We start from the raw sequence: 21061 nt of genomic DNA on the forward strand, positions 1-21061 counted from the left end.
CAGCTGGCCCTAACTTCAGTTATATTTAAATTGTTGTGAGACAACTTAAAGGATTGAGGAAAAAGCAGCAAAGAGAAGCATAATATAAGAGTCTCCATTCTGAAGAGCAATTTTATGGCTGATAAGAGTGGTAGATGTCAGTGGCACACAGTGATGAAAGCGGAATATATACAGAAGCAAGATCAGAGAGAAGAAAGAAATTTCAGATAGTAGGAGGACAACAAAAATCATAAATGAGTTTAGTTCAGATGCTTTCTAAAAACTCAGAAAATATTAAAAAAAAATAGGAGCTAATACGATAGTAGTGTAAAAAATAATTAGTGGTGGAAAAGGCCAAACAGTGTATTTACTCTTCTAATGTGCCATCAGCAAACTGTCAGCCAAAGTCTTAATTTTATCAACACCTTTTTAATAGATAAGAGTGTATACTTATGCATTATACTTATATTTATGCATAGTATTTATGCCCACTATGCATAAATAACTTGTTGAAGTAAGTTGTGTAAGAACTGAAGAAAAAAAATCTACAACCTGAAAAATATCTACAACCTTTCTGCAAGTCATAAAGGTTTTACTAGTCCTTCAGAGAAAATTCCAGAAGTTTGGGAGGAATATTTTTTTTTCTTTTTCCCAGAAATATGGTTAGCTAGTAAGCTTGGACATTTTTCAAAGCACATCTGGAAGTCAGGTTCCAGCAACTGTGCTACGATCTTAACTACAGTGACAGTTGCTTTGTCTTTGCTACAGTACAGTGCAGATATATTAGTTACCCTAAAAAAATGGAAAAAACACTGAAACAAATTATGATTTTAAGTGTAAATTCACACCTGTCTGTGAAATATAAGTTGTACTTCTATATAGCATCAATAATTAAGACCTGACTTTTTCTGTAATGTTCTATTTAAAATCCACATAAATTAGATGAATTTTTCTTTACTAGCAGTAATAAATAAAATTTTTATGCAAAATAAGCAACTCTGCTACCACAGGAGAAGTTTATGCTGCTTGTATGTTGTCATGATACTTCTGGGTAGGTCATTCCTTTTCCCAACCCACTTCTCAGAAGCACTTTGGGTATCAAAGTGTAAGGATGAAGCTCATTTCCTACCAACTTTGTCCTTGATACTAATTTAATAATTGTTATTTATGCCATGGAGAAGTGTTTTGAAGCAAGGAATACATGAGATTTTATGATGCTCAGTAAAAAATGCAATCAAAGCTATTGATAACCAGGGCAGGAGAATGGCATAATGGTCTGATAACTTACTCAGGATTTTATTGAGTCCACTTGAGTGTAGTCATAATTCCCATCATGGCTTTGAATGGTCCATTTAGTGTCTCATCATTCCCCACAACTAAAATGGGAAAATTATTATTTTCTTTAAGATACACTGGACATATTTGCTGTTGGGATTGGAGTGGGAAAATTTCAATAAAATATCCTATTTCAGGATATCATTTCTTCACTCTACAGGAGGGTTAAAAATACAGGTTTTTATTGCTTCATAATAAGATTAATAGTAACATTTATTTGTGATAATACTTCTCATCCTTACAAAACTCCTATGAAAAATACATAGGAAAGTTTTTCTTCTCTCTTTTCTTACCAGCTAACTGAAAGGTGACACAGATAATTGAGCAGTTTCATATTCTACCAAATGCAGCTTACCTCTAATTAAGTGTTGTCCATGTATGAGAAGGATTACAATATTAAGGTCTTAAGGGCAGGATTAGCTGCAGAAGCTGCCTTCATCCTCAGGAAACAAATTAAAGCCACTGATGATTAAATGGATGATTTCCAATAGTCAGTGTAGATAGTCCATCAATATCTCCCTGTCACCATATTTTCTCAAAGTGACTGGTATGTGCATGTATGACAGCATTGCTCCCATTACCATAGACATTTATTGTGTGCAAGGAAGCACTGCAGAAAATTTTATTTTGAAAGTATGAAGAGATCTGTTGATGGCAGTTGAGGGTGTTGGTGACCCTGACACCTCCTTGTTTAACTACCTTTTTTGGTTATTTGAGTCATACAGCAATTTTTTAATAAATGTTTAATATACCTTGACTTCCACCACATTTTGAATTTGTTTTGTCCTTAAAGCCAGTGAAACTGCTGGCAGGATGGATTTCTGTGCCATAGAATTAAGTGTTAGACCAAAAATAGAAAAGGATTAGAGACACTTGATGGCCAGTGATTTCTGTATTCCAGTACATCACCTCAAAATTTCTCAACCTCCTTCCTAATCTTTCTACCTATTTCTTTCACTGCTGCTCAGCCACAGAGAGAACTAGGTCCATTTTCAAGTGCTTGCACTAGTTAATAGAATTCCTGATGCCAAATTAGGTTTTGAGGTGCCTCATTTCAGCATCTCCTCTCCATCACCTGACAGCTGTACATCAAGGGACACAAGGAGGTGTCCCTGGCAGCTTCTCTAATGCTTCTCTTCCCAATTTGAGTACAAGGTTTTAAATTCCACTGTGCTTCAGCAAGTCAGTGTGCAAAAGTGGAAGGTGCTGGTTCAAATTTGATGTCATGGAAGCAAGTTTGGGGTTCATCTGTATTCCATCCCGATAGACAACAGTTGGGATGCGGGAGGGAAGAACAAAAGGATGCCTCCCTGCCCTTCTCACCAGCTCTGTTTCACAGAGGGGCAGGTACTGCCAGAGCAGAACCAGAAAATCAAGGCCCACATGTCAGTCAGTTGGGAAGCATTTTGTGGTAAGGCTCCTCAAAAGACAAGCTACAGGTGAACAGATGTCCTGAGGCGCCGTGCATGCACCTCACTGCCGAAATGGAGGTGCCTACTAGGAATGTTTGCAGAGGAAACTGAAAATTCACAGGGATGTGTTGCCTGCAGAGCTGGTCTGCCACGGGTACTGGTGATATCAAAATGGTGGACATGTATCTCTGTCCTCTTTGTAAATGTGTTCTTGAGCATCTCTGGTAGTTCTCTCCTTCTTATTTGTTCTGTTTTGTTGTCTTTGACCTTGGTGAGAATGGTCTCACAAAGTGTCCTCCATCTAACAATTGGAAGAATTGCCTATTTATTCCTGTGTTTTCTTTCATCTTCTAATGGCTGTGTTTGAAATGGGTTGGAATTTTCATCATAGATGTAGATAGGAATTTCTTTCTTTCCTAGTCTATTTGCCTTCAAGGAAACTGGTTATAATTACTGTTTAAGGTCAAACTCCAGTTACTGATGAGAAAAACTTCTGCTTCTCAACTTAGTACTCAGAACTGAGATGCAAATAAACATGAACTGAAATAATTAAATCAATTACTAACTTTGACTGTTCTCCTGGTAATCTGTGTAGGCTTTATATTTTCAGAATAATAATGTCCCAATTCATCTTAGCTGAAGTAATTTTTTGGTTGAGATTCGTTCCTTCCTCTCAGCACTCAGAACTAGGTCTTGCTTGAGGCAGTCATTTAATTTGTAAAGAAATTACTTCTCTAAACTTTGTCCCAATGTGACTTTTGACCAGTTTATGTGTGGATAGCTGAAACAATACATTGCCATCAGTTTATTAACTTCAGCTGCCATGTCTTTCCTTCAGTATTATATGTTCAATACTTCTTATGATTTAGAGGCCATAATTTTAACCTGCCATGTCTTTCAGATGGGGTGAATACACATGTAGTTTAGAAGTTAAACATAATAGCTTCTGTTTGTCTTGGGGAGCTCTGGATACAGCAGGCAAAAGTAGAAGATTGTCAGTCGCTCAGCCTCCCATGGGCTGAGCTGCCCTGGGTTGCATGGGTGATGTGGCAGCCTCTCTGGTGCTTCCCAGGTTTTCTCATCCTCCTGAAAACCTGGCTGCTTCATTTTTACCTCTGCCACCAGAAAGGAAGGAAATCGTAAATAAGGGAAGTATCCACAAATGTCAGGGCTGCATGGAATTAAACTTATTAGCTACATGGAAAATGTTCAGAACTATTCAGGGGAAAACTCCTTGTAACAGAAGATCGATGGTTGCAAGGCAAGCAGAAGAAAAGGAGCTGGGGATGGCAGGCAGTGGTTGCATGTTGTCGGTATTTGCTGCATGGTGGTGCCTTGTCCAGAGAAAGCCAGCAACAGCTAAAGCACTGCAGGAGGTATGTGGGAATGCAGGGTCAGGACTCCAAGATTATTTAAATCCTTAATTGCCGAGATGTCTCATAGGCACCAAGGTGCAAATTTACCCAACCTCAGTCTAGCTGATGCTCCTCCCTTCAGGCTTCTGAAATCCCAGCTCTTAACTTTTCAGATGCCCAAGTGCAGCACTGAGGGCAGAACTTTGCTTTTGAGCTGCTGGGGGCTCTTCTCTTTCTTCCAGGGTTCACAGGCTGTGCACTCCTCCATCTGATATTCTCTTCACTGTCTTGTCTGTATTAGAGGACTCAAAACAGATTAATAGTAGTCTCTTTACTCTAGCAGCATGTGGAAATACAGGATGCACACTTACAAAGTTTTTCTACTGGCTTTGGAGATGTACCTTGGTCTTTTTGTTTCCATTATCAGGAGCTGAGACTATCACATGCCTTTAGTGAAGTTCTGTGTTTTTACAAATCCCTGCCTGACATTGTTCCTCCTCACTACCCTGTTTTCAGAAAAAAATAAACAGAAAATCTTTATGTTGTAAGATTTAATATCCTAGGTTCTTGTGAGCCTTACACATAGTCTGCCCTCCTAAGGACATTGTGACTTACAACAGATTGGGCACAGAAACCAGAGAAAATGGCTTCAATTTTGAATCTGTTATTGAAACTTCTACCCACAAACTGAGTATCATTTCAGTGCTACAAGTGCACATTCACTGTACATTTAACAGCAGTTTAATTGTAATGCTAGGCTTTTTTTTAGATTAATTTTTTAATTGAAGATCAAATCACTGCTGCCTGACTGAAAGCAGCTCTCATTTATGTAATAAATTTATGTCTAGCAGCTCCACTCAAGCCATTGGAGTTGTACTAGGGCCACTGAGAATGCTATCATCTTTAGAACAGTGTAAACTTATTAGGACAATTTTTTGATCTTGTAAATGAATCCAGCAAGCTAAAATCACCCTTCATCTAAAGCAGATAATTGCATTAGGGTTAAATTAATTGATATTTGATGGTTATTTCCTGCAGCTTGCCAGGATCCTGAGACTATCTCTCTCATAACTCCCTCTATTGCTTCCTGGCATGAAAGTGAAGGAACTGGAAGAAATGTGCAAGTTACAAATTTAAGTGTGTCACCACTGACTTTTAAGTTGTTTGTTGCTGTTTACAGAGCAGCTCAGGTTTGTGTGACGCAGCAGGCAAGTACAGCATCAGGTTTCTGCCTGACACATGGGAAGCCTGATTGTTCACCCATTGGCTTAGGCATTCCTGCTTGCAGGAAATGTAGATAATGTGAGCAGAACCTGACGGCAAATCTGAATGCTTTGTTCACCTCCCCTCCATTGGATTTCTGCTTTATGCTGGCTGCTCAGGGAGGCATACCAGTGTAAGAGATGTGTGCTCTACCAGCTGTGGTCCTGGAACAGGAATCAGATGTGATGAAAGTTTGCTATTGTGACAGCAAAGCCAGCAGTTGTGGAATCCTTTTCCACACTTCCAAGAAGCGACATTTAGAAAGGCAAAATGTAGATGAAAAACAAGTGAAAATTTGCAACAAAGATATTCTTTCCAATAATAATATAACATATTATATATATATATATATATATATATATATATATATATATAATATACAATATTTGTATATTATACATATGCAAATACATTTGTATATGTATTTCCTCTTCAATCTGTGATGGTTTTTTATTCCTACTTGAATTCCAGATGTTTTTAAAAGCAGTTTAAGTTCACCCATATAGACGTATGGGTCATCAATTCATTATTAGCATGTGCATCATACATCACCTCAAGTCCCTCTAATTTTGTTCCAGACTTCAACAGACAGTAAAATATATATATATATATACATATATATATATATATTTGATTTAACTATCATATGTCATTGTGAGCACTGGTTGAATATCAGGCCTCCAGAAAGCATGTTCGCGTCCTTTAGAGTCTCCTGACAGGAAAGCACCAGTGTGAATGACCCAATGACCCAGGGGGATAGAAGGAGAGAAAAAGTAGAGGCACCTTTGATCTATTCCTTCAAAGTTGGACCTTATAAAACACCTGCATCTACCAATCAAAAACACTGATTTGAGATATCAGACTTTGTCAGCTCCATTTGATGCAGGACTAATTGTTTAAATACAGAGCAAGATGAAAGAAGTCCTAAAAGTTAATCTGTTTCTTAAAAATTTTGCTTCTGGTAGATGACAGGGTAATTTTCATTGAAAATTAAATTGTAGAAAGTCATATATGAATGTGGCTAAATAAAGCCTGGGAAATTTTTCTGAAAAGAATATATTCTGTAGCTTGGGATAAAACATTCAGAAATGTAGGAGTTGCTATGGAAATGCTTAAATTAAATGTAAAGCATGCATAAATTTTCAACATACCCATCACTTTGGGAATTGGGGACATATGTTAGGGGGAAAGACGTATACATGAAGACTAAGCAGAAGGTAAAACATGGGATTTTTTTTCCTGTGGATCTGTGTTTGGAATATTCCACTGGCATATCTATACTTCACGTTGAGTGCAGACCAAAATCCACACTTGAATACCAAAGAATTCCTGTGCAAACTTCAGGACAAGCCAGAAATGTGGACCTGAGGTAATTGTGCCACCAGTGCCCTGCCTTCTCATGCAGCATTACAGCTTGGCCAGCTTTAAGCAAACAATCTGTGCTTTCTGGGAAGGTGCTGGGTACCACCACAGGCAATCACACCTTGTGGTTGGCTCTAGCTGGTCCTGTGTGAAGCAGAGAGGACAAGGTGAATTCCAAATGTGCCTTCTGACCTCAGCTATTCCATGGTTTCCTGAAACTGGAATTGTATGAATAGCCTATCTTCTTGTCCTTGCAACAGTTCGTCCACTGATCTACAGATGTTCTTTAGCAGATGTAGTTAAAAAGACAGAAAAGCACACTGGGTAAATTCCACCCTTTTACCCCCATTCTCCATGCGCTGTGAATTTGGCAGACTAAGAATTTGAAAGCACACACTTTGCATTATACTCCAAAAATTGCCAGTTAATTAACAAGACACTTTTGGCCATAAGAAGAAATGCTTGGGAGAGAAGAAATGCTCAGCTTTTTGCTAAGTGCTCAGACTGTTGGCTCTGTCAGCTCTGTGTATTAAGGAGATGACAGGGCACTGTGTATTCTCTCCTGATCACCTTCAGGAAGTCCTGGGCTTGCTGCACATGCACAGGGGTTCCTGCACATGCCACAGGACTCCAAGGTGCAATGGTTGGGTGCAATGCCTGTAAGACACTGCCAAGAGTGTTGGTGTTCTGTACATGGGAGCCACCCTCACAGATCAGCCTCACCACACTTGGTAGTTTGCTATCACTGTTTGACACAAGGTAAAACACACAGATCTACAGAGAGGGTATAGCTAAAAAAACCCCTCCGGGTTTCTGTCTGTGGTGATGCTGACATAGTGAATGTCTAATCAGCCTGAAGACTGCAATTTGCAGAAACATTCTGAATCTCTCTTCATGCTTGAAAGACAGCTTCTGTAAGGTGGTTCACTTTTCTGTTTTGATCTTCTTGTTAAATTATTGTTCAGCATTCTAATGCAAATTAAAAGAAAATCTCTGAATCTTCAAATTGCAGCTTCTTAAAAGTTGATTTCCTCTTTATAAAGAAAAAAAAGATATCTATATCAGAGATATGTCTCAGGAAACTATACCCATACAAAGGCACATGCACCTTTAATAATCAAGTTATTCTGTTTAATCTAAGTCTTGACTTTGAAAAGGCTTCCCTCCTCAAGGAACTTTGTGTCTATCTATCTGTCTGCATGCATCAGCATTTTGATTTGGGAATGTGCACGTGGGATTTGGTTTCACTTTTTCTGTGGAACTACATCAGAAGTGCTCTAAAAGTGTGGCTGGTGTGCTCTGTCCACTGGTGGGTAACAAGGCTACACGGCTTTGTTTGAATAGGTGTGCCCAGCCCTGGCAGTGCTGCAGGTGGCGACTCATAGTTGCAGTTGGAGGAATCCTGTTAAAAAATGTAAAAAAACCCACAGGTATAATCTTGACCGCACTAAATAAAAAGTAAGATTCCCATTCACTTTAGGGAAGGCTATAACTAGAGTAGGTGCTCTTCCCACCCTAGCAGCTGCCTGACAGGAATGAACTACAGCAATCAAGTTTTAGATATGGCTGCTGGATCCAAAACAATTATATACTCTGAATGGCACTTCTCTGCAGAGCTAGAAAAATACACCCTTTTGTACCCTTTACAAAGACCCATTAACCCTGCTGGACAGCCACTTTAATGGATAGGTTTAATAACATCATATCTTGTTTGATTGCCATTGTCCATGCACGCAAAATAAATTCCTCTGCTAACACAGCCTGCCTGTCTTTCACACCCATTGGAAACACTATTTTATACAGATGTGAGCGTTCATCATTCATTTAAAATCGTCATGATGATGGTAAAAAATAGTATATCCAGCCATGTCCTTCATCTGTGTCTTTCTGTCATTTCTCTTTTTGTTTTTTCATTTAGATAGTGATGGAAAGCTAAGGGTTGAAGATAGCCATGCACATGTGCAGATATGCCTAGGAGGCTGGGAGATGCCAGTAAAGATATTCTTATGTCCATGTAGGCAGGGGTTCTATCAGGGAATTTCAGGTATTTATTTATATTACTTGTCCAGTAAGTAAAATATTCTGAAAAAAACCCTCAGAAGCAACAAATGGTACCTGGTGGATTTGATTTAAATCTGAAAGCAATATGGTGTGTCTTTGTAACCCATGGCATAGGCAAATGATTTTAACCATGGAGTTAAACATTAGTAGATTCGTTGGAGACTATTTTGGCAAACATAGGGCCTATTAAAGAGAGAACAACAACTCATACTTGTGAAAATATGTTGGGAATATAAATTGAACTATAACATCTGCATACTATTTAACTAAAAATAACATATTTGCACAGCTAATATTTATCAGACATTAATGGAAGAAGCTTCTTATTGCTTGTCACAAGAGATGTTGGTCCTGAGAGTTTGATTTGATTCACACAAGCAATGAATATCTCAATGTTTAGATTCATGATCGTGTGAGTCAACCCAAATTGCATATTGTGACTATTAGATTTGATACAATCCTTGAAAGCAGTGTATTTAAAAATACTGCATTGAAAACTGAAACCTTTTATTTAGTCATAATTAGCAGATATAGGAATCGAGATACCACAGACTTTATGTCTTCGGGGGATAAAAGGTATTTAAAGAACAGTAAGAAGTTAATATGTCTCCATAAAAACTTAAATGCATAGGGCCGTACTGTGAGAGTTTGCTCATACAGTGCTAAGGTACTATTTAACATTTAACAAGCAAGTTGTGTAATGGGGATTCTCTCATTTTGAAACACTACATGCAGTTATTCAGGTACTTTTTGCTTAACCAATTGTTCCTCAATTTGTCCAAATTACTACAGCAAAGAATTATTTTTAGAAGATGATTCTATTTATTTAAGGAAGGCTGTCATAATCTGTCTGTACAGAATACAGTTCATTTAACTTTCAGCTGTATAATATTTTATATTATACATATAATATAAAACTGTGATATTTTGAAATATAAGGTAAGCATTAGGTTAGATTTTTCCCTGAAAACAATAGTATGAGTCCACCTTTGAGGGTACTTTCAAAATTTTTCATAAACAGTAGATTTTATAATCCCTCAATTGTATGCAAACAAACTATGCTACCTATTCACTGTCTGACATATATAAATCCCTGTGTTTTAACAGGTTAGCTAAATCATGGTCTACTCAAAGTTTTGCACTTGTTCATTCCATTGAACATATCCTAGCACTGCTCAGTGGTGGATATACTTGTCCGTTCATAAACAAGTGTATGAAAAACTGTCATATGTCTTCCCCTGTCCATTCATCCCTGCAGGGTAATATTGGATAGGTATTTTTCAAATTAAGATTTTATTAAGTCAAGTTCAAAAGACTACATTTGTATTTTGCCTTTATAAGAGTTCCTGTTTTTATAATAATTGTAATAAAGTTTCTGATTCATACAGAGGTAGATTTCATAGCCTTCAACCATCTCCTAAGTAATTTGCTGCTTCTAACCAATAATTGCTGTTGTTCAATTTGTTGTATTGAATGACCAGTGTATTCATAAGGTAGTGTCAAGGTGATTGTGGGAACATCAGGCCTAGTTGCATTGAAATAAAGATTTACTTATACAAACACATTTCAAAAAGAAGAAAATCACTTTTTCAAAAGTTCATTAACAAATACTTTTTTAATTAATATTCACCAGGCTGCAGAAAGAATTCTTTGCTACTTTTGATTTATATATGTTGGTTTATATGTGTTAACTGAGGAACTATGTATGGGATTAATGCTGAGTCAGTTCATATCCCTCTTGGTGGTGAAAGAAGGAAATGCTGTTTAGGAGGATCATGTGAACTTGTCCACTTTCTGCATTAGCTCTCTCTTCCCTTTCTTTGTAATTTGGCAGGCAAAAGTGTTCACCACCACTTTCTTTCTTCCCCACAGTCTTCCTGAGCCAAAATAGTCTGATGTTTCAGTCTCTATATCCGTGATATATTTGTGAGATTCTTACTTAATTTTGTCAGTAATTTACCAAAAGTCTACTTTGTATAGAAACTCAAGTGACCAGGAATTGTCACTGCTGACACTTTTTCAAGCTTCAGATGAGTTGTGAATACCACCTCAAGCTTCAGTTTAGTTTCTCAATGGTAGGAAAGTTTACTCCAGCAAAGGACTAGGGCATCTCACCTTGCTGACTTGGATCACTTGGCTCTTACCAGAGGTGCTCCAGATTTCCTTGGGATGGATTTACTTTACATCAGAAGCTCTTTCTGTAGAATGTAGAAACGTTTACACAACATAGTTCTCTAAAACTCTTTCTGTAGAGCTCTGTAGAACGTTCTGCATTTTCCTTAGCTCCTCAAAGCACATCAGCAAAACTGAGATTTCCTGGGGCCACAGCGCTGCATGTTTTGGCTGGTCCTGCTCCGAGGAGCCCCCCAGCACTGCCACATGCAGCCCAGCACAAAGTGCCAGAAGGTCACACCTCCCACCTCTCCTAAAGTCCTGCCATGCTGCAACCTTAAAGAGGAGATGGGGACAGCATAGTAATTGCTCAGATAGCTCACACAGAAGGGTTTGTTCTGAAATGTGTGACAGGCTGGTTGGTGGCTGCAGGTGAATACTGCAAAGGAGGTGAATGCCAAGGCAGACAAACCAGGCTGACATCAGCCATCACTGTTCAGAAATGTGCTGCTTTTCCTGCCCTCATGCTGATAATGCCTGTCTCCTTGTGCTTATCTCATCCTCTGCTGGTCTCTCAGTGGGCTGTGGAAAGTAGTATCAAGAACAAAGGCATCAATCCCTTTCTGTTTCTCTTTAATGCCTTGATCTCAGAAAGGAAAATCTGGGTGTAAATGTAAGCTGTCAGGGGCTATGCTGAGAAAGGGTTTTGGATGGCTTTCATGTCAGTTCTGGAAGTGTTCTAGAAGAATTACATATGCTCACCTGCCAAAATAAAACAATGGAATAGACATCCCTAAAAAAATAACAGGAGAAATTATTAAATTTCTAACTACACCTTATTAAAAAAAGGTATGGATAGATTTAGACATTTTACCATGGAAATAACCACTTCAATGAATTCTTCAAGTCCAGTAAAGATTACAGGCTTTGCCTCCAATACTAAAACAATGCAGCTCCCTGAAACATGCTGACACCTGACACAGTATGATACACATATACTGGGAAGATGTTTGTAGGTAAGATTGTCTCTACCTACCAGGATGAGAACTTCAAGTTCTCATGACGAGAAAAAATGCAAAGCTATGGATATACACTATATATTTATCTATAGAAAAGAAAGGAAAACACATCAGATAAATGCTTGCTATAACTCTCTAGCTTGAAAAAATAAACATTTTGTCTTGCCCAGATTTTCTAATGCAAGAACTCACAGAAACATCATCTTAAAAATAAGCAAATGTACTAATATTATCAAGAATATGTGGGAATTGCAAGGCAGGCTAGGTTCAGAATTATCTGTTTGTGTTACCTACATATATTTATACATATATATCATATCTATGCTTCAAAACCAACCAAACAAAAACCTATATGATTTCAAGTTCAACAATGCAAAAAAAATCTATGGAAATATAAAATTGATTTTATGGTTGCTACGTTTTTTTCCACGTCGGCTTGCTTTTGCAGCTGAACATTCCTCTGTTGTGTACCAGAGCAAAGGACCTGCAACATTTAAAGTGTTTGGTAGACTTGTGTTAAATGAAATCTGGTCTGACAGATGCTGAAAGAAAATAAATTATTTAAGAAAAATGTTGCATAAAAGTTTTACTGAACTGCGAGAAAGAAAAAATTCCCATGACTACCTGCTTTGCTCTGAATAACGTCAATAGAAGTGGCAACACGGAAATTGCTATTTGTAGAAGAAAGATGTCATGGAAAAATCAAAAATCCCTGTAACTGCTATTCTTTTTGTGTTTTGGGGGCATGTATCTTTCAAGGTACTTACTGCAACTATTACGGTTTTTACTCATGTCAACTATTTCTATGAAATCAAGAGAAATACTTGGTGAATAAGATTTCAAGATTATCTTTTTTCTTTTCTACAGCTTTTAAACTATCTTCACATTTCTGTATTCATTTAGAATAGAGAAAAGAAAAATTGAGAGATTTTGTGGCACATTTGGTTACAAGTATACACTTTGGTCTAACTTGACCTTGAGTGTTATGGTGGTATTAATCCTGGATATGTCTGTAGGGCAGCTATGACAGCTGAGCATACTCCATTCCACTCTTCAGATTCCAGGAAATGTGCTGGTACAATGGTCCAATGAAGACCAATAAGGCATGTTAAAGAAAGATAAAATATGTCAACAGTGAAACATGAGCTCAAGACATAGATATCAAGGACTACATTAAGAGTTTACTGGGTCAAAATCTGTTAATAACAAGAGGGCAACAAAATTTTGTTGTGCAGCCTTTCAATTTTGGTAGACAAAACATAGTAAGAACTAAAGGAACCTGATATTTGATTTTAGACATGAGAACCAAAACTAGGGCTGTTTTTTCTACAGTCAGTACAATTGGCTGAGCAAGAGCTATATAGGTTTATTGTCACAGGATGTTTTTTTTCTAAAAGAGATGTTTTATTTCAAACTGGAGTTGAAATATGAATATGAAAATCTATATTCTGTGTTTTACTGAAGATGAGACAGCTAGCAAGACAGTCTCATTTAACTGTAATGTCAATATAACTGGGTACTATTTATCCTCATTCCAGAGTCTTTCTTTAAAGCAGGACAGACATTGATTTAAGATTCCAAGTGTAATTTTTGTTTACGCCTACATTTTTCACTGCTCAAACAGAACTCTACCAAAGATAAAGGCATATTCGTACACCTTTAATCACCTGCCTTTACCTGTAGGCTTTGCTGGCATAATTATGTCTGTAAAAGTTGCAAAGATGTGTGGTTCATTCATTGGTTTCACTGCTCTAATTTAGGTTTGGTTATACTGGCCAGCATGAATCTTTGAAAGTAGTCCCTCAAGAACACAGATTTACAAGCTAATTGCTGGTGATATTCCCTAAGTTAAGCATTGAGATATGTTTCTCAGAAAATATTGAGTAGCCATAGGATTCATATACTTGTAATGAAAAAGGTAGTCAGTTTTCCCATGCAGAATTATTTGTGGTAGGAAAGTGCTAAAATATTCTCATTGACCTTTGTTAACTAAAGAACATCTCTTTTGAATTCAGCATGACCTTTCTTATCAAAATGGAGTTAGGCTATATCAAAGAAGGTTATCAATTTTGAAAGGTCAAAACAAAATCAAATCTTTTGAAGTAATCAAAACATTTCTGTTGACTTGACTTTTATTGACTTTTTCATGCACTCATTTTTTGCATGAAAATTGTATGTAAAAATGTTATATCTGAGAGATTACTAGTGTTGCAAGGTGAGAGAAAAAAATCAAAAATGTCAAAATTTTTATCAAAGACTAACGTTTTCATGTACTTCTGTACATTGAGATACACCTTATGTTTGACTGTCAACAAGAAACTGGGAGTTGATTGAAGAGAAAGCAGCTTTTGAGTTGGAGAAGTTGAATTACCTAATTTTAGCAGGATTTATGGAAAAGAATTAGATGTTTCTGCTTGAATCATCATGATGAAATTATGGAATATACATACTAAACTAATCTTAGGATTTAAAAATTAAAGATTTTGCTCAAATTTTTGAAAACAAAGGAAATACTTCCCCTTACTACAGCAGTTCCTCAATTGTGTCTTAGTGCAGTCATAAATATGGGAGCAAAATCCTCCAATAGGTTGATGGACCATCACCTTATTGTTTTGGAGAATATAAAAAAGAATAAGTGAGGAAATTAAAATAATCCCTAATGTTGATAATTAATCTCTTTTTGTTTGCCCCAGCCCAGAAAATATTAATTTATCAGTGCCTGCCTAAGGTGGCAGTGGTCTCTGCTGATATTTGCCTCTGAAAATGTCATACAACCCTATTTAATGCTTCCCTATTCTCCCACACATGATATATATGTTTTAAATCCTCTTAGGGAATGGATTTTTCACTTTCAAAATTAAGCCAGTGTCCATTTGTTGTTGTTGTTGTTGTTGTTGTTGTTGTCACTACAGTGCAAATAAGAATAGTGATAAATATTTTTAGAATACATAAATCAAGGGAATTATAGAACTAGACAGAAAATATAAGACAATTGTAGAGGTGAGATTGCTGTCCTCCTTGACCCAAATACCTGGGCACAATAGAGGACCTGGTTTTTCTTTTAGGAAGAAGCAACTGATGATGGATTCTGTTGGTTGTTGGGTGCAAGCCGGGCTTGTTTACAGGAAAAGTGTTAAATTCAGTTTCCCTGAGTGCCACATAATGGGCAGTAAGTCATATCCTTACTTACAACTCAAAGCCTACCCACTAGGAAATTAATTACAAAAACAGCCTCCAACATGGTTCAGGCTGGGGCCACCCAAACAGTTTGTCCCTGGCTGTCCTCTGTGGCTTCACTCCACTGTTCTCCATTCTGCCTTTGCTGTCCTTCCCAAGAATGCTGTCAGTTTCCATTACCATAAGCAAGGAGGCACTGAATTGCTCCAGCCACCAAAAGGAGTGCCTGGCATGGCCTTCAGCATAGCTGGAAATCTAGCTAGGAAAGGAATAAAAGTAGAAGGAACAATAAGTCTGGGTTGTTAACCACAATTCTGGGCAGCTTCACCGGAAAGGAGGGACAGTATTCATCTTGTGAAGCTGATACCAGGAATTGTACATTTCTGGAAGAATCTGTACAGTGCAGGAAGGTCTGGGTAGTAGCAGAGTTCCTCATTCCCCTGACCTACTTCTCTTGTGTGTCTTGGCCCCTTGCCCTCCCCTCAAGGGGAACCACACGTTCTGCTGCCGAGTGCTTTATTGAGTCTTTGGAACACTTGTCCCCCTGTCTCCATGCACATACACAGAAAAATTTCATTACCCAGTCACTAGATATGCAACTGGGGCAACATTCTCTGAGGAAATAATATGATGTAAAATTTCTACTGAAGCGATGGCTGAGTGCAGAGTGGGAAGACTTAGTCACAGTTGTTTGAAACTCTCCATGATTCAAGACAATTTTGCCTTTTCCCTTTTATTTCCTAGTCTTTGATTGTTTGCAAGCATCACAGAGGTTTCTTGACTCAGTCTAAACTTTTTTTTGCATTTTATGTTAATGCAAATACATGAAACTGCTTGGATTAGGAGATGATATTAATAAAAATAGCAAGAAATCTCTGGGAACCTTTTGCCTCTCAGAAAAACAGTTTCATTTAAACAAAAATGAACCACCACAACAGGGAAATAAAACTCATTAAGTAAAGTGATGTTATAAATAATGCCGATGGGGGATTTTCTCTGCAAATAAATGTATGGACAAAATCATGATACAAGAGTTTATAAATAGCTCTTCTGGCATTTTATCATCTTTAAATCAGACTAATTTACAGTATGTATGCTGACTGATTTATAGAATTATTTGTACAAGAGGCAGATGGGGACCTTAAAAGAAGTTTTCTTTTAAATATATTGCAGGATGATATCACAATGTCTGTATTATCAAACCTTGGTTTTTTGGGGATAATTTGAATTACAGTGGTTATCTCAAATACATTTGTGGGAGGAGAGGAGGTTTCCTGTCTTTCTTCAATCCCATTCACTTGGAAATTTAGGAGTGGATTCTGTATATGTAACAAGATGAGGGATGTAAAATAGCAACATCAATATCCTTGAAGCCCCCAAACATATCACTGCACTTTCCTTGGCTTACATGGTACATTTTTTTTCTTTAGAAAACCAAATTGAGAAACGGACTGGATAAAAAAAGGAGATATTCATGTTGGTATTCCAGCAAGTGTCATTTTGTCGTGTCATGATTTCAAGCTAACCATTGCTGAATTACTATCTCATACTAAAATACCACTTGAAATGAAGATTTTTTAGGAGTTACAATATAAACATATATATTGCTATATTGAATTGTGGGAATAGTTTGATTTGGAAGTATTTGTGAAACTAGACAATGCCTAAAGTCCAGTCCATTGACTCAGGTGGGGTGGTGAACTGGATTTCAGTATAACAAGAAAATGAATGAAGGAAAAAATACCCTTTAATCTCACTGGATAACCTAAAGAAATTCTTAAGTTCGTGTCAAAGAGGCAAGGGATGATATTCAGATCTGTGTAAGAAGGCTTGTGTCCTGAAACACTGCATACCTCATCTTTCAATCATTAGAATGTTACAGAAATGTCCAAACTTCTCAATTGACATTGGAGAGAAATTACATTGGTCGCTGGACTGCAAGCATTCAGTAATAGTTTTGTGCTTTGCTGAGATACTCTGTGACATAAGATGGGATCCATAATATACCCAAACCTAAGCTCAGGTATCAACAAAGACGAACAATGTTGCCTATTATTCTAGGTTGCCTACCAAATTTTTAATTGGAAGACATTCCAAATGGGCTACCCTAGTTTAGTATTGCCATTCCTATTTTGCATTAATGGAAAGTATGACTGCACAAAGGAAAAAATAAATGAAGCAAAGAGACCTATTTCTCTTCTTCATATCACTGCTCACATCAGCTGTTTTGCACTAAAAATACCTACAAATTATTAAGTAATCAAAAAGTTGACAGTGTCTGATCCTTCTCTTTTCATCAGTAATTAAGAGCCTGGCTCTCAATTTCACACTGTGTGCTCAAACTGTTTGAATCTTTTTATGAAGCACCTTTACAGAATTCAGTTTAAACCAACTATAATTATCCTTGGGAGGAAAGAAAAAAAAATTGAAATTAAGAAGTAAGAATGATCTAATTTAGCAAAGTCTGAGTTTTAAGACAAGCAATCACATGTGAGCTCCATATGACTGCTAAATGTGCCAAATTAAAGATGCCAGAGATATCTAATTCACACTGCAAACTAGCTGTAGTACATAGTCATTATGCCAGTTCAATTGAAGCCATTTAAAGGGAAGATAAAACAGAGTGGGATGGTATATGAAGGCCATTTAAACAGTGTGACAGAAGAGTATATTCCTGCATTTTCCTATACTGTGGGAAACACACAGTTTCTTTTAAACATAGTAAACAGAAGCTGCAACTATTTACCTTATGTTCCATCCCCATCTTTGGAAAAGGGACTGAGATCTAATGCTGTGCCTTTCTCACTGGTGAGAGTGCAGCTCCAGAAGTGTCCCAGAGCCACACTGGGCTCTGCTGCCATGTCCTGAGCCAGCTGCTGAGGCTGACCCTGCTGAGCTCTGTCACAGCAGCACCACAGCTCTGCAAACAGAATCCTCTGCTCGACTGCCCAAGGCACCTGGTGAGGAGATCGTGTAGAAAAACTGTCAAGGACTTTTGGATACTGTGTGCCAGCCCAGTCTGTTCTTCACAGATATTTGCTGGATAAATTGCCCCAGGGAGCATAGATCCTCCTTTTAAAACCTTTGTGAAGCTACAGAAAAGGAACAGCAATAAAGACACAACATAAGTCTAAGATAAATTAGTCATCATACAAATATCTGCCTTTTCCAGAGAGATTTTGGCTAGTATAATTACCACTAAGAAACTGCACTTATAGATTTAAAAATTAATTTTAAAAATCTGATTAAAATAATCAGATTTCCCGATAGTTTTAAGCCTTACTTCTCACTCTGCCAGTTCCCACCTAGAATATCACTCATCGGTTATGACAAGGACCTGCCAGCCCTCCCAGAAGACTGAAGGGCAAAGAAAATGAAAAGGCAACGGAACTACAGAATTGACTAATAGTAGCTTAAACACACTCACACACTCAGGGAATATCAGCATCCTGTGGGTAATCTGTTTGCTGGTTTGGGTTGCTTTCTAGACCTAGCAGATCTCATGTAAAACAAGCATTTTACTGGTGATGATACACAACTCCTGCATGAAGTGAACAGATTAAACTATTTATGTTCAACTGCTGAAAGCACTCCAGAAATTGATGTCAATGTCAGAAACCTTATTAGGTTTCAGAAGAGGTAGGAAAGCTTCAGCCTAATCACAAGATAGGAGGTCTTCAGGCTTTTGAGAATGACATCTGAAGGGCATTTAGATTGTTTTCTATAAAAGGAAAGGGCAAATTTCCAGTACATATATAATCACTGGTAGCATTTATGTTGTCATCCTCTCTAAAGCAATAACAAAGTGCACAAATGGTGGATGATTAGAGAGGTCAGTCAAGTGCCCCATTCAGCTGTAATTGTAGAGTTTTCAAAAATTCTTTTGACATCAGAAAATATCATATTTTTTTTTAACCCTGCTTTTTGCTATGATTAGTTAATTCATGCAAAATCAGTGAAGAAACAGAATGGCAAATTAAAAAGAGTAGAACACAAATGTCATTTAGGAGTAGTGGTAAGTAATCAGCAAAATCCATTCACTTTAAAATTTCTGCTACCTGCCAACATTTAACCCCACATGCACGGGACCTCAGCAAATCTTTGTTTAAAAAATTTACCACCTTGCAGATCTCAAAAGTCTTTTAAAAGAAGTGCTGCCCCATGTACACTTTTGCTGCAATCAATATTCTCTCTTTCTCTGGTCTACCTAGAGCACTTCACAAGATTTTCCTATCTCACAAAGAAAACCTGAACACACTGTTTTACTTAATTAACATTGATTTTGAGCTATCATGCCTCATAAAATCTGACAATCTTCCTACTAAGGAAAGGATGCTTACTCTCTAATATTATTTGAAAATAAATTATGTTTTCCACGTCATAATTTTTGTGGATGGATCTTAAAAGAGAAGTTTTGAGTAATAAATGGACATACACTTTCCAGTTTTAAAATAAATTTTAACTAGAGAATATATAAATTGTATAAAAATATATAAACACATAATCTGCCACAAACCAAATAGTAGTTCTCATTTCATTAATATTCTCCAAAACAGGGAATTATTCCAATTACTTATAGTTACTTAAAAGTGGAGGAAGCCTTCTGTCCAGGTGTGATTAGAGTTTTCAATCCAGGACCAAGGAAAACAAACCACATGGCATAGTCCATTACACCAGGTGAAAGTTCTCATTATTTATACACTTTCTTGCTTCAGGAAAGTGGGAAACTGAACTAGAAGAAATACCTGGCAGGAGGGATGTGGAACTGGGAAAGCAAAGTCCTCTGCTGACTCACCAGTGTGAAGGAAAAAAAAAAGGAAATCACTCTGATGATAAAAACCTTAAATTTTATGCCACTTCTGTAATTCCAGACCATAAGAGATGGAGCTTTTGGCAGGTTAGAAAAATTTCTCTGTAGTACAGTCCTGCTGACACATCAGTAACACATTCAGAGCTCAGTGTGAATGTTTTGTCCTGTGAAGCTTATTACATAATAGAAAAAAATTATGTTAAACGTATTAGGTTGTAATTTTGACATGAAAATGTGCTTTCAGTGCACCTAAATTTCAGCACTGGGCTTTTGTCATTGATCAGGGAGAAAGAGGTAGTTCAACTGATCCCCAGACAAACATTTGTAGCTTCTTAAATGTTGTGATGACACTTAATCTTCGCAGTCATTTCAGTTCTTCAGCTAATGGCTGTTTGCCTGCCATCAACAACCATTAGGATGGAGTCATAAGCTCTTTGGGAGACTTAATATTGCTGCATTGTTTTTTGTCTTATTTTATTTTAGGATACCTTTTTTTCCCAAGAGTTTTACTTTTCCATTTAGGGTTTCTACAGAAGTTCAGGGTAGGAAAAGGTTTTAAATCTTAATGTCTTGCCTACTAGAGGCTTTGCAAAGAAAATTGTGAATAGTTTCACTGCGCAGTGCATCATATCACAAGGTTGTTTGGGTTTTCTCACTTTTTTTACAGTGCATGAAGTCAGGGGAAATGCCTCACATACAAATGCACCAGTGGAAGAAAGTGAACTGAAGATTTTTGCTGTGACCAGTGAAATACATAGCAGAAGTCATTCCTCATCAGAAGAAGCAAAAATAACCTTTAGGAAATTATTCAGAGCTCCTCAAAGTTTTCCCATGTACAATTCTACTTTTCAGTTAGTGAAAACATTATTTTTCCTTATATAATAGTCATTAATTATACTTCTGCATGAGACATTTTACATGTGTTATTCACAAAAAAGAAAATTGAAAACCCCACTGGGACAACCAGGTACAGAAAGCTACATATTACATATGGGTTGATCTTAGTTTGGCTGAAGCTCAAATCCATTATTTCAAAGTAGAAAAGAAAAAAGTAGCTTTCAGTGTTTCACCATTTTCTGTAAACACAGTGGAATGTAGGTACTTGCATCTCCCAACAGGAGTGCTCTGCAGTATGTAACTAAAACAAGTTCTCTTAGAATCACATACAAGATCCTT

At 37.2% G+C, this 21061-nt stretch overlaps 1 protein-coding gene across 2 annotated transcripts in view; it reads left to right on the forward strand.

Annotated features, from left to right (window-relative positions):
• The window catches only part of GABBR2 (gamma-aminobutyric acid type B receptor subunit 2), a 456372-nt gene that overhangs the window by 395196 nt on the left and 40115 nt on the right, over window positions 1-21061 (forward strand). The gene's annotated exons all lie outside the window — the stretch shown is intronic.

The sequence above is a fragment of the Zonotrichia albicollis genome, chromosome 1 (assembly GCF_047830755.1).
Source record: "Zonotrichia albicollis isolate bZonAlb1 chromosome 1, bZonAlb1.hap1, whole genome shotgun sequence".
Lineage (NCBI taxonomy): Eukaryota > Metazoa > Chordata > Aves > Passeriformes > Passerellidae > Zonotrichia > Zonotrichia albicollis.